At 40.5% G+C, this 11,126-nt stretch overlaps 1 protein-coding gene and 1 non-coding gene across 19 annotated transcripts in view; one reads left to right on the top strand and one right to left on the bottom strand.

Annotated features, from left to right (window-relative positions):
* LOC122556528 (teneurin-2-like) overlaps positions 1-11,126 on the bottom strand; it is a 1,106,639-nt gene that overhangs the window by 387,195 nt on the left and 708,318 nt on the right. The window lies entirely within an intron of this gene.
* trnai-aau lies at positions 10,374-10,447 on the top strand. The gene has a single exon. It is a non-coding gene; the product is annotated as a tRNA-Ile (tRNA).

The raw sequence follows: 11,126 nt of genomic DNA, 5'->3' as shown, positions 1-11,126 counted from the left end.
AATCTTCTTCCTGACCTCTCCGCCCCCACCCCACTCCGGCCTATCACCCTCACCTTGACCTCCTTCCACCTATCGCATTTCCAACGCCCCTCCCCCAAGTCCCTCCTCCCTACCTTTTATCTTAGCCTGCTGGACACACTTTCCTCATTCTTGAAGAAGGACTTATGCCCGAAACGTTAATTCTCCTGTTCCTTGAATGCTGCCTGACCTGCTGCGCTTTTCCAGCAACACATTTTCAGCTCTGATCTCCAGCATCTGCAGTCCTCACTCTCTCCTTAAAGCCAATGAAAAGTAAAGTGAAAATAACTGAAGTTAAAAGAGCAAAGAGAAAGAGTGGTGGAGTGATGCAAAATCAGAGAGAAAATAAAACATATGTACGGGAGGAGATATGGGGAAATAAAGTGAAGGAACTGGTGGAAGAAGATTAGGGAAGAGAACCAGTGAAAGACAGAAAGAGAGCTACAGAGAAAGAAAGAGATACTAGTCTGAATTTTATGGTCGGTATTGTGGAGGGGTGAGAGCTGGCATTCATGTAGCACTGATCAATATTTAATAAGGCTGCAGCCATGAGGTGTTCCAAGCAGTCTTGAGGAGTTGGGGAAGAGTTAAGATGGATGGAGGATTGACATTAGAGGCTAGGCATGGGGGATCAAAATGGGGGATGAGGTGTGAAACATCTTGATGGATAGAGGGCACACCCATTGCACTCAAATGATGGATAAGACCTTACTTTACACATTTTCACCAGTCATTTAAGAACATGGCCAATAAATAATTTCACAAAAGTGAAATAGCATTGACTGCAGATTCCAAAATAATTAATAATAATCACAGCTGGTTCCAATAGTGCATGCCTACATTACGCAGTTGAGCCCTGGAGAAATTTGATGTCATTACCACATGGAAGTAATAGGGTGGAGCTGATCACATAACAATATGGTACTATGTTCCAGAATAGTCATCCATTCCTGTCTATTGTCCAGGTGGTATCAATGGAAATCCACCTCCCTTCCACATCAAAGTCAGAACTTCAGGTTAGGACTGAGCTAAGCCTCAACCTAACAGCAAATTGCAGGTTTTGATCTAATTAGGCAGATCAGAATATATTTAAAAATAATGGATACCATGTGCAAAACTGTGATTTGATTACTTCAATCACAATTGCCACATATAATGAGACACATGTAGAAAAGGTATAATGTAGGTTCTGTCAATGTCTTGGACCTGATCATCAACTGATAGTCACTTGTTTTTATTGGTTTTTAAATTCCAGTATATGATGATCAAATCAGCATAAAATATGAGTCAGTGTCAGACTTTGGCATAAGTACGAGCCCCTAAAACTGGAATAGAAAATGTCATACATTTGCCATAACCCTGCTGTTTTTACATTTCAGGGGAAATTCCAGACCAAACTTTCAGAGCAGTAATAACAAATGTGGTTTTATTTCTCAACAATGCTGGAGTAATTTGATTGTTGGAGGACACAGAACTTAAACTCAATGTATTTTTTTGGCAACTGCACATGGTACTGCAATTGTATGATAATTATCTCTGTACATTAAGATTATGAAGGGTGATATAAGTCCTTTAGTCGTATACATATTTAATCACAAGTGTATCAGTGTTTAAATTCATGCTGACTGCTAAATAGCCTACACTGCTTCTCTTTCACCACATCTTCAAAATTGTATTACCCCCTTCATTAGATTCTCAAAGGTTATGTACCATTGATCCAAGTCCTGTCAATTCAAGTCCACAACCAGTTCGTGCAGAATGGCTCCAGGATGGAAGAAGAAGCTTTGTAGTATAGATTCCAATCCCTTTTGTTGATGTACAGAAGAGTTCATGAAGTTGACAAGAATGTGGACATTCCAGATGTAAACATGTGCCCAATAACAATACCATTGTACTTTCGTGTAACAAGACATCCTCCATTGTATCCAACAAACCGAATATCAATATGATGTGCTGTACCCAGAGGTAAAATACATAATACAAGTAAATTAAATGACCAGAAAAATACCGATTACTTCAATGGTTTGATTTCATTTCAGCAAAGATAGCACAGCCATTAGAAGGGTGAATTTATTCTGACATTTGTTGTTGATAAATTAATGTTTACTTCTCCAACACTAACCTTGGGAGCTTGGAGGAATGTGTAGTTATTTTTGGCTGCCGATCTTTCAAAAGCCTCGGATTTAAAATATGAGATATTGAAGCTAGAGGAATCGAGTTGTGAACTATTGTTGTAGATACTATGGCAGTGGTGAGAAGGGATTAAAAAAAGAAACAAAGTGAATTCTTATTGTGTGCCTTCCCCTGACAAATACAAACCACAGTTTGAAGCAGTTGGAAGTTCTTAAGGGGATTATCAGATTCTGAAGCGTTATACTATCAATACAATACCACTGCCATTCGTCAAATTGTAAAACTCAGTATCCATGACAGTGTGTTTTTAAAGCAAACACTCTTCAGGAAAATAACATTGATAAAATAAAAGAAACTGTGAAATAATCTGTTTGTTGATTCTGGAACATCTGTAACCTTTACATGCAAAGAAGAGCAAACTTTTTCCAGTCTCCAACCAATGGATGGCATGTGATTTCCATGAGGACTCAAAAGTGCTATAAATCTGTGTCAAAAAGTATCATTTTACAATGGACGATCCTGTCATTTCTTGTGCTTAGTATGAAAATCCCACATATCATGTCCATGCCCGATCGAGATGTGACAAGGTTGCTACAGAAATAGATCTGTCAAAAGAGGATTCGCAAAGGCTGAGCAAAAGACACATTACTGCAGCAAATCCTTGTTAAATGCATATTCAGTTCAACAAACAAAATTATCCAGATGAAAATGGACATGCATATAAATCTTTTTCCTTCACACTTTGTCATGTTTAACTCTGAAAAGAAACTGGTTTGCAAAATCGACACCTGGATTTTAGCTCCTGCAGGTGCTAATTCTTCCTGTCTCCTGGTTTATGCGAACATATGAACAAAGAGCAAGAATAGGCCATTCAGCCCTTTGAGTCAGCTCTGCCATTCAATAGGATGGTAGCCAATCTGATTTTAACCTCAGCTCTACATCCCTGCATATCCCCAATAATTTTTCATCCCTGTGGTAATCAAGAATCTGTCCACTGCTGCTTTAAAGATGCAGCAGTCACTGCCTTTTCAGAAAGGGAATTCACAACCCTCTGAGAGAAAATAAGAATTATCTTTGTATGAAAGAATGATTTGCCATATGACATGCATAAACAACCTGTGTTAAAACTCAAACCCTTCATTGTAACAATAAGTCCACAGAGTACCCTTGTTCCTGCTCCTAGATTTATTAGAATTTATAATTTGACTGAAATGTGTTCTAAATAATATTAGCATAATGCTGCCAAAATAGTCCTGGGGCTTTGAAACATATACCATCAGGTTAAATATTTCCAATATTTAATACCTTTGAAAGCTATCACTAAAGGAGAAACAATTTCAATGAACAACTTATATGAAGGTGGTGCTTCATGGAAGAAGTCAGAGACAACCAATGTATATTTATCTTCCTTGAATTAAATGATTCTGTTTAAGAACTGTGAGATATTTGGATTTGATGATTCAAAAATTGAACTGAACTACAGAAAGAGCAATAATAAAATAGTTACTGATGAGGGAGGTCATTCTGCTTAACTTACCTGGAAAGATCCAAGAGTGTCTACATTTCAATGTCAATTATTTTTCAATGTTTCCAATGCTTTTAGTTGCCAAACACATACTGAAGGTCTATTCTATGTATTTGTTCAAAATAAATGGTCTGAAATAAGTCTTAAATGTATTTTATGCTTGCTTAAGTTTATGTCAACCTGTCTTATTATTCACCTTAAAATAATATCCTGGAAACATTTTTCCATCTTTTTAACAATGTTGTAAATCTCCATGAAAACAGTTGATATATACTTATCAATAACCTTAGACCTTTCAGTTCACTCCAGCCCTACATTATTAGCACAGTACCCTTAATTGAAGACATGGAAATAGAAAGACATAGACTGTCATTCACTTTGGGAGCCCACAAAATACTACTTCTCATCAACAGCAAATTTTCAAATTAAGAAGTAGACTTGAAATGTCCACTTTGAGTTGGAATGTCCACTGGCAGTTATTCGGAAAGGGTTCTTTCATATAAGTCATTTATAAATATTGTAAATAATTCTGGGCTCAGCACTGATCCCTATAGCACAATACTAGTTAGATGTTGCTTGCATGAAAATGTCCCCATTATCTGAACTCTCGTTTATTAACTCTCTTCTATTATTTAGCCATTCCTCTATCCATGCTAATGCATTACCTCCATACCATGGACTCTTTTCTTATTAAGGAGCCTAATGGCTGGTTGCCTTCAAATACATTCTGAAAATCCAAATATATTACAACCACTGTTTCCCTGTTTATCTATCCTGCTTGCTACCACGTCAAAGAATTCTCACAAATTTGTGAGGCATTAAGGTGTCTTAACTTTTATCAGCATTGTAGACTTAATTTTCATGGATTAATTGTCTCTTGCGTGTTGCTGGTGAGTGCTTGAGCAACCCATTCAAAGGTGCCCTCACCAAAATGTGCTGCTATTTCTAACATATTATCACAGTGTCTGCCTGACACAGGGAATGAAAATCAACTCCACAATGCATACACTTTACATTTAAATTGAAAAAGCAGGGAATGAGGTTGGATAAGAAATAATTTTATTTTTCTCAAAGACTGATTTGTGATGAGTCTTTCTACAAGTGATACCAATTCCCTTCAGTCCTTCAGAGAGGGACTGGATGCTAAAACTTCAGGCATATATTTCAACTTCAATAAGGGTGGTGGTATCAGATCTCCTATCCATTATTACCCATGCAATTCTTTTCTCTGTTGAAATCTTGGGAAAGAGCAAAATGTATGGGATTAACATTGAGTGGCCAATCCAATACTGTTGAAGTTGAAAGTTCCATCCTATGGAGGATGGGGAAATGAGAATTCTGGCTACCTGACAGCCATAATAGGCTGGGGTGGTGAAAATGGGTTAGCTGGCAGCTCAAATCGCTCAGCAACACCATGAGAGAGCAATGGCTACTGCCGACACGACAACCAGTCCCCACAAAGAAGTAAAACTGTGTCCTGAACTTCAGGCAAGTCCAGGAAATTTGGGCAGTCACAGCTTCTATTCCTCAGTGGGGCAGATTATGTGTAGAGGTGGGTTTAAGAGATTCGGCAACAGGGTGGAGGAACAATCACAGATCACAGAAGCGTTACCGTGCAGAGGTAGTCATTTCTTCCATTGAGCCTGTACCAACTCATTACTTAGATGAACGTCATTACCAATCTCTGCTTTATCTCCATACCGCTGAACATTATTTTTATCCAAATAATCATCTGATACCCTCTTGAAAGCTTCAATTGAACCTGCCTGTATCACTCTTCATGGCACTGCATTCCATACCATAACTACTCGCTGAGTAAAAATATTTTTCTTCTCTTCACTCTTACATCTTTTATGGATGATTTTAAATCCATGTCCTCCTGTTCTTCTTTTTGCTAGCAGGAACAGTTTCTCTAAATCTATTCTAACTAACCAGCTCAGTTGGGACAGTTGAGCAGTTGGGACATGAATCTAGGCCTCCTGGCTCAGATATAGGGACACTATCACTGCTCTACAAGAGCCGTCTGTGGATATGATACAATTTACTTGCTGCTCTCTCTACTGATCCTGACACTTCCAATGATCTCTGTTCCTTTCAAACACTCCGACAGTGGAGGTAGACCATCTTGGGGAAGTGGGAGGGGGGATTTCTCCTCATGGGCACAGGGCACCTCTCTGCTCTCTGAGAAAGGGCTGCCTGATATTTTACTTGCCCACTGTAATCGAGGAACAAATCGCTGGTGCGAGAGGAGATGGCACACCGGCCATCTGCTTTATCGTATTGGCTCCCTTTGTGGTTGGGGGCTGGGGGAATGGCATAAAATTATCCCTTACAGCAGAAATATGGTTAAGATTTCAGACAATATCAAATAGATTTGTGATAAGTGGAAACTTCCTGAAATATCTGAAGAATGAAAGTGAAGTTGTTCTTGAAGTATCCTGACTATTGTCATGGACCTCTTCTTTGTTGCTTTCCATTGAAGGTGGGTAAGAGAAAGAGGGTTGGATTACTGAAGCAGAAACAGCAAGAAGATGAAGCAACACAAGGACTTTGGCACATATAGAGTTATTAGCAAAGCTAAACATTACAAGGCATTTTGCAGGCACGATATTAAACAAAATTGATTTGGAACAGCAAAGAAATTTTAGAGCAGATGATCAAAGGCTTAGTCAGAGAGACAGAGCGTAAGATGTCCACACAAAGAATGTGGGGTGAGGGGGAGATAAACAGGCCAAGAGGATCTAGTGACGAGATTCCAGCTGTCAAAGTTGGGGCAATTCAAATCAGTGATGTGGAAACGGCCAAAATTAAAGTTTACATTCACGAGAGTGTTGGTGGTGGTGATGGTTTAATGTTATGGGGCTAAAAGAGGTTACCGAGATAGGGAGGTGAGAGACCATGGAAAGATTCGAAAACAGAGAAGACAATTATAAATTTGAGGCTTTAATTGTTGAAGTGTCATTGTAGATCAGCCAGCACAGGATGATAAGTTAATGAGATTTGGATCAAATAAGGACTTGAGCAACAGATTTCTGGATGTATTCAATTTTACAGACAGTATAAGATTGGAGGCTGGTCAGGTGTAGTCAAGGATAGAAGTGACTGAGTTAGGGGGTTGGGAGAGGCAGAATGTGTTGTAATGGTAAACACTGAATGATTATTCCTGAGGCACAGACTGATTAATGCTGTGGGGCATATCGGTTCACATCACACCACAGCAGCAAGTGGAACTTAAATTTAGATTAATAAAACCTGGAATTAAAAGCTTGTCTCAGTAAAGGTGACCAATAAGCTATTATCCACTTGTTGAATAAAACACTTAAGGGCAGGAAATTTCCCTACCCTACCAGGTGTGGCTTCAATGCAATTTCAGTGTCGAGAGTGTGGTGCTGGAAAAGCACAGGTCAGGCAGCATCCGAGAAGCAGGAGAATCCCTGATGAAGGGCTTATGTCCAAAATGTTGACTCTCCTGCTCCTCAGATGCTACCTGACCTGCTGCGCTTTTCCAGCACGACACTCTTGATTCTGATTTCCAGCATCTGCAGTCCTCACTTTCTCCTCAATGCCATTTCAGACGCACAGTCAGTTTGAGACAACGGGCTTTTGAAATTGCCTAACAAGGTGATCATTTCAAGGTCAATTAGAGGTTGGAAATAAATGTTAGCCTCAGCAGCAATGCCTCATCCCATGTAAACGAATAAAGAAAGGCACAGATGAGGGTTTCAGCTACAGATTAATTGGCCTGAGGTAGAGACAGAGGTAAAAAAGATTTGGTCACAGAGCAGTCATTTTGAGAGAAGTTCATCTTGAGGGCAAATATGACACCATCTCCATGTCTGTTTCAGTTGCTGAGAATGTGGATATTGGGTTGAGAATTTGTAACAGGGATAAAGACAATGGTTTCAGGTTTTTTTTTCACATATCTAACTGGAGGAAATTATTGCTCATCCAGAACTGCAGGTCAGGCAGGCAGTGTGTTAGCTCAGATAGTGGAACAGTTGAGAAACATGATGGTGTCAGAGCGTAAGTGGAAATGGACACTGTCGGCAATGTCTTATTTCTCAGTTGCACCCAAATAACTTCCCTGGATGTATTTCCAGAAATGTCCTCCATCAGCACAGCTGTAATGCTATCCTTTATCAAAAATGCCACACCCACTCCTCTCTTGCCTCCCTTTCTATCCTTCCTGTATCCTGGAACATTAAGCTGCCAGTCCTGCCCATCCCTGAGCCATGTTTCCGTAATTGCTATGATACTCCAGTCCCATGTTCCTAACCATGCCCTGAGTTCATCTGCCTTCCCTGTTAGGCCCCTTGCATTGAAATAAATGCAGTTTAATTTATTAGTCCTACCTTGTCCCTGCCTGCCCTGACTGGTTGACTCACTTCTGTTCTCAGCTGTACCAGTCTCAAACCGATCTCTTTCCTCACTATCTTCCTGGGTCCCACCCCCCCACCTTACTAGTTTAAATCCTCCCAAGCAGTTCTAGCAAATTTCCCTGCCAGTATATTAGTCCTTATACTTTTGGAATGGTAAAGGTATCACTTAGGATCCGACCCAGAGAAATCTTTGGAGAAGTCCATGTGTCCTTTAGAGGGTACGTTCCCCTTTGGACTTGTGATTATTGGGCATAAATTTGCATAAAAAGTGCACAAACTCATTACTGTCAAGTGGAGCTCAACAAAGCTGTCAAAATCAATTGTTGTAACTGTCATGGACATGTAAAGAGAACCTATCAAAATGTTCAGAAGAATTGGTCAATAGGAGCAGTCAAAAGTGTCAGTGTCCCTTCAAAGGGAGATGTTACAGGGTCAAAATGCTTAAAATTACTGGCTTTGAAATCCTTGAAAAAATGTTTGGAGTATTAACAAAAATGATTGTTTGCTATTTCAGTTCCTTGAAATTGATAGAACATTGAACAGAACAATACGAGAACAAGACCTTCGGCCCATCATGTCTGTGCAAACTTGATGCCATTCCAAACCAATTCTATCTGCCTGCACATGGTCTGAATCACTGTATTCCCTGCATGTTCATGTGTCTGGCTAAATGCCTCTTAAACTTTGCGAACATATCTGTTTCTATCACCTACCCTGGCAGTGCATTCTAGGTACCTGTGTAAAAACATTCAGTGCACATCTCCATTAAACTTGTTGCCTCTCACCCTTCATCTATGCATCCTAATATTTGACATTTCCATCCTTGGGAAGAAATCCAACCATCGATCCTATTCATACCTCTCACAATTTCATATACATCTACCAGGGAGCCCCTCAGCTTCCAACACTCTAATGAAACCAATTCAAGTTTGTCCAACCTCTCCTCATAGCTAATGCACTCCAATTCAGGTAACATCCTGGAAAACCTCTTTTGAATACTCTCCAAAGCCTCCACATCCCTCCTATAGTGTGGGGGCCAGAACTGCACACAACTCATCGGAGATAGGGCCTTCCTATGCCAGAGGATTTCTATGATTGGATTATTGCTGCTTGGCTGATTTTACAATCATCTGTTACCACAAGAGGGTGACTTCCATTCTACAGTTTGATTGCCAGCAATACTTCAGTTTAGGATGCATTGATATGGGACAATGAATTCCTATTCTTGTTGCACTTGAATGAAATATTTGTTGTATAAGGCTTTATCTGTTGAAGGAATATAAATGTTGTAAATTGATTGTTATGCATGAGAATTCTTTTTCAATATCGTGAACAAAGTCTGCATCTGTAATAGGCAGTTTGAACTTTATTCCATCTTATCTTTGTACGGGTCTTGGGATCTGCCCATGGTGGAGAATAAAGTTTGTGGATATGCTCAGCGATAAAGAAAATGTTGATAGAGAAAGTGAAGGATATGTGGTTAACATGATACTAAACTGACAGATGGTCTATACAGGACATGGGTGGAAAGAGGGTCGTAGGTTCACACAGGGGTGAGGAAAGGTCAAGGATGATGAGTCAAGAAGAATAGCTTTGTATGGTGAGTATAAGGGGCAAGGAAGGTGCATAGAGAGCATAAGATTGCAGAATTGGCATGAATCAGGCATGAAGAGTGTGGAATCAGGGGAAGGGGACTGGAGGGATCTTTCATTTTGTATTCTTTATTTTCAACGTTGGACACAGTGCCAGGGCCAGCTGACATCCATAGCTGGAAGCTTCCACAGTACCAGCAAGGTGACCCTCCCTGCTGTCTGCCTCACTGAACTGAAAAACGTAAGTGTAAGTAGCCGTTTTCAAAGCCTGTGTTCTTGGAACTAGGCTTCCCTCAACTTTGTGCTCTAACACCAGATCAAAAATCCTGGCAAAGTGTCAGAGAGATGGCATGAAGATGAGAATTAGGGGAAGGGAAAGACTAGATACTTGGTGGACATCAGAGGTAATGGCGCGAGGTGGAGAAGTCACTGAGATCATTCTCTGGTAATGACTGAGTAGAATGGAATCAGGCAAATTGAGCTCCACCAACTGAATAACTAGGAAGAAGTGTTGGAGAAGAATAGTGTTCTCAATCATGTAAAAGGCTTGTAAAAAGTATGTAAAAATGTTTAAAAAGGGCAAGATGGGATAGTTTCCTTTTCTAATAGACTTTTAAAATGTCATTGGTGAATTTGATTGGAACATTCCAGTATTGTGGCAGGGACAAATGTATATCTCGAGGAAGCAATGGTAGTGGTAATGTCACTGGCCCAGTAATCAGCGTTGGTTGGTTAGCTCAGCTGGTTAGAGCGTGGTGCTAATAACGCCAAGGTTGTGGGTTCAACCGCCACACTGACCAAGTATAGGGCTGAGGTGGGCTAGCCAGCGAAGTCTGCAGTGCTGCGTCAGGGTTGGCGATTGCTTTAGTATGGGCAGTAGGTGGCACAGTGGTTAGCACTGCTGCTTCACAGCACCAGAGACCCGGGTTCAAATCCCGCCTCAGGTGACACTCTGTGTGGAGTTTGTACATTCTCCCTGTGTCTGCGTGGGTTTCCTCCCATAATCCAAAAATGTGCAGATTAGGTAAATTGGCCATGCTAAATTGCCTGTGGTGTTAGGTGTAGGGGAATGTGTCTGGATGGGTTGCGCTCGGCAGGTCGGTGTGGACTTGTTGGGCCGAAGGGCCTGTTTCCACACTGTAAGCAATCTAATCTAATCCAAAGACCTCAAGCTAATGCTCTCGGCACATGGGTTCAAATCCTACAATGGCAGCTGGTGGAATTTGAATCCAATTAATAAATCTGGAAGGTGAAACTAGTCTCAGCAATGGTAATTATGAAAGCATTGTTGATTATAAGGACATAAACATCTGGTTTCCTAATGGCCTTTGGGAATGGAAATCTGTCATCCTGACCTTGTCTGGCCTAGATATGAGTACAGATTCCCTGCAATGTGGCTGATTCTTAACTGCCCTCTGTAATGGCTGGCAACAACTCAGTTCAAGGGCATTTAGGGATGAGTAACAAATGTACAATTTG

Source organism: Chiloscyllium plagiosum, chromosome 14 (genome assembly GCF_004010195.1).
Source record: "Chiloscyllium plagiosum isolate BGI_BamShark_2017 chromosome 14, ASM401019v2, whole genome shotgun sequence".
Lineage (NCBI taxonomy): Eukaryota > Metazoa > Chordata > Chondrichthyes > Orectolobiformes > Hemiscylliidae > Chiloscyllium > Chiloscyllium plagiosum.
Note: the sequence above shows the minus strand (reverse complement) of the source record. Positions and strands in the feature narration are given on the sequence as shown.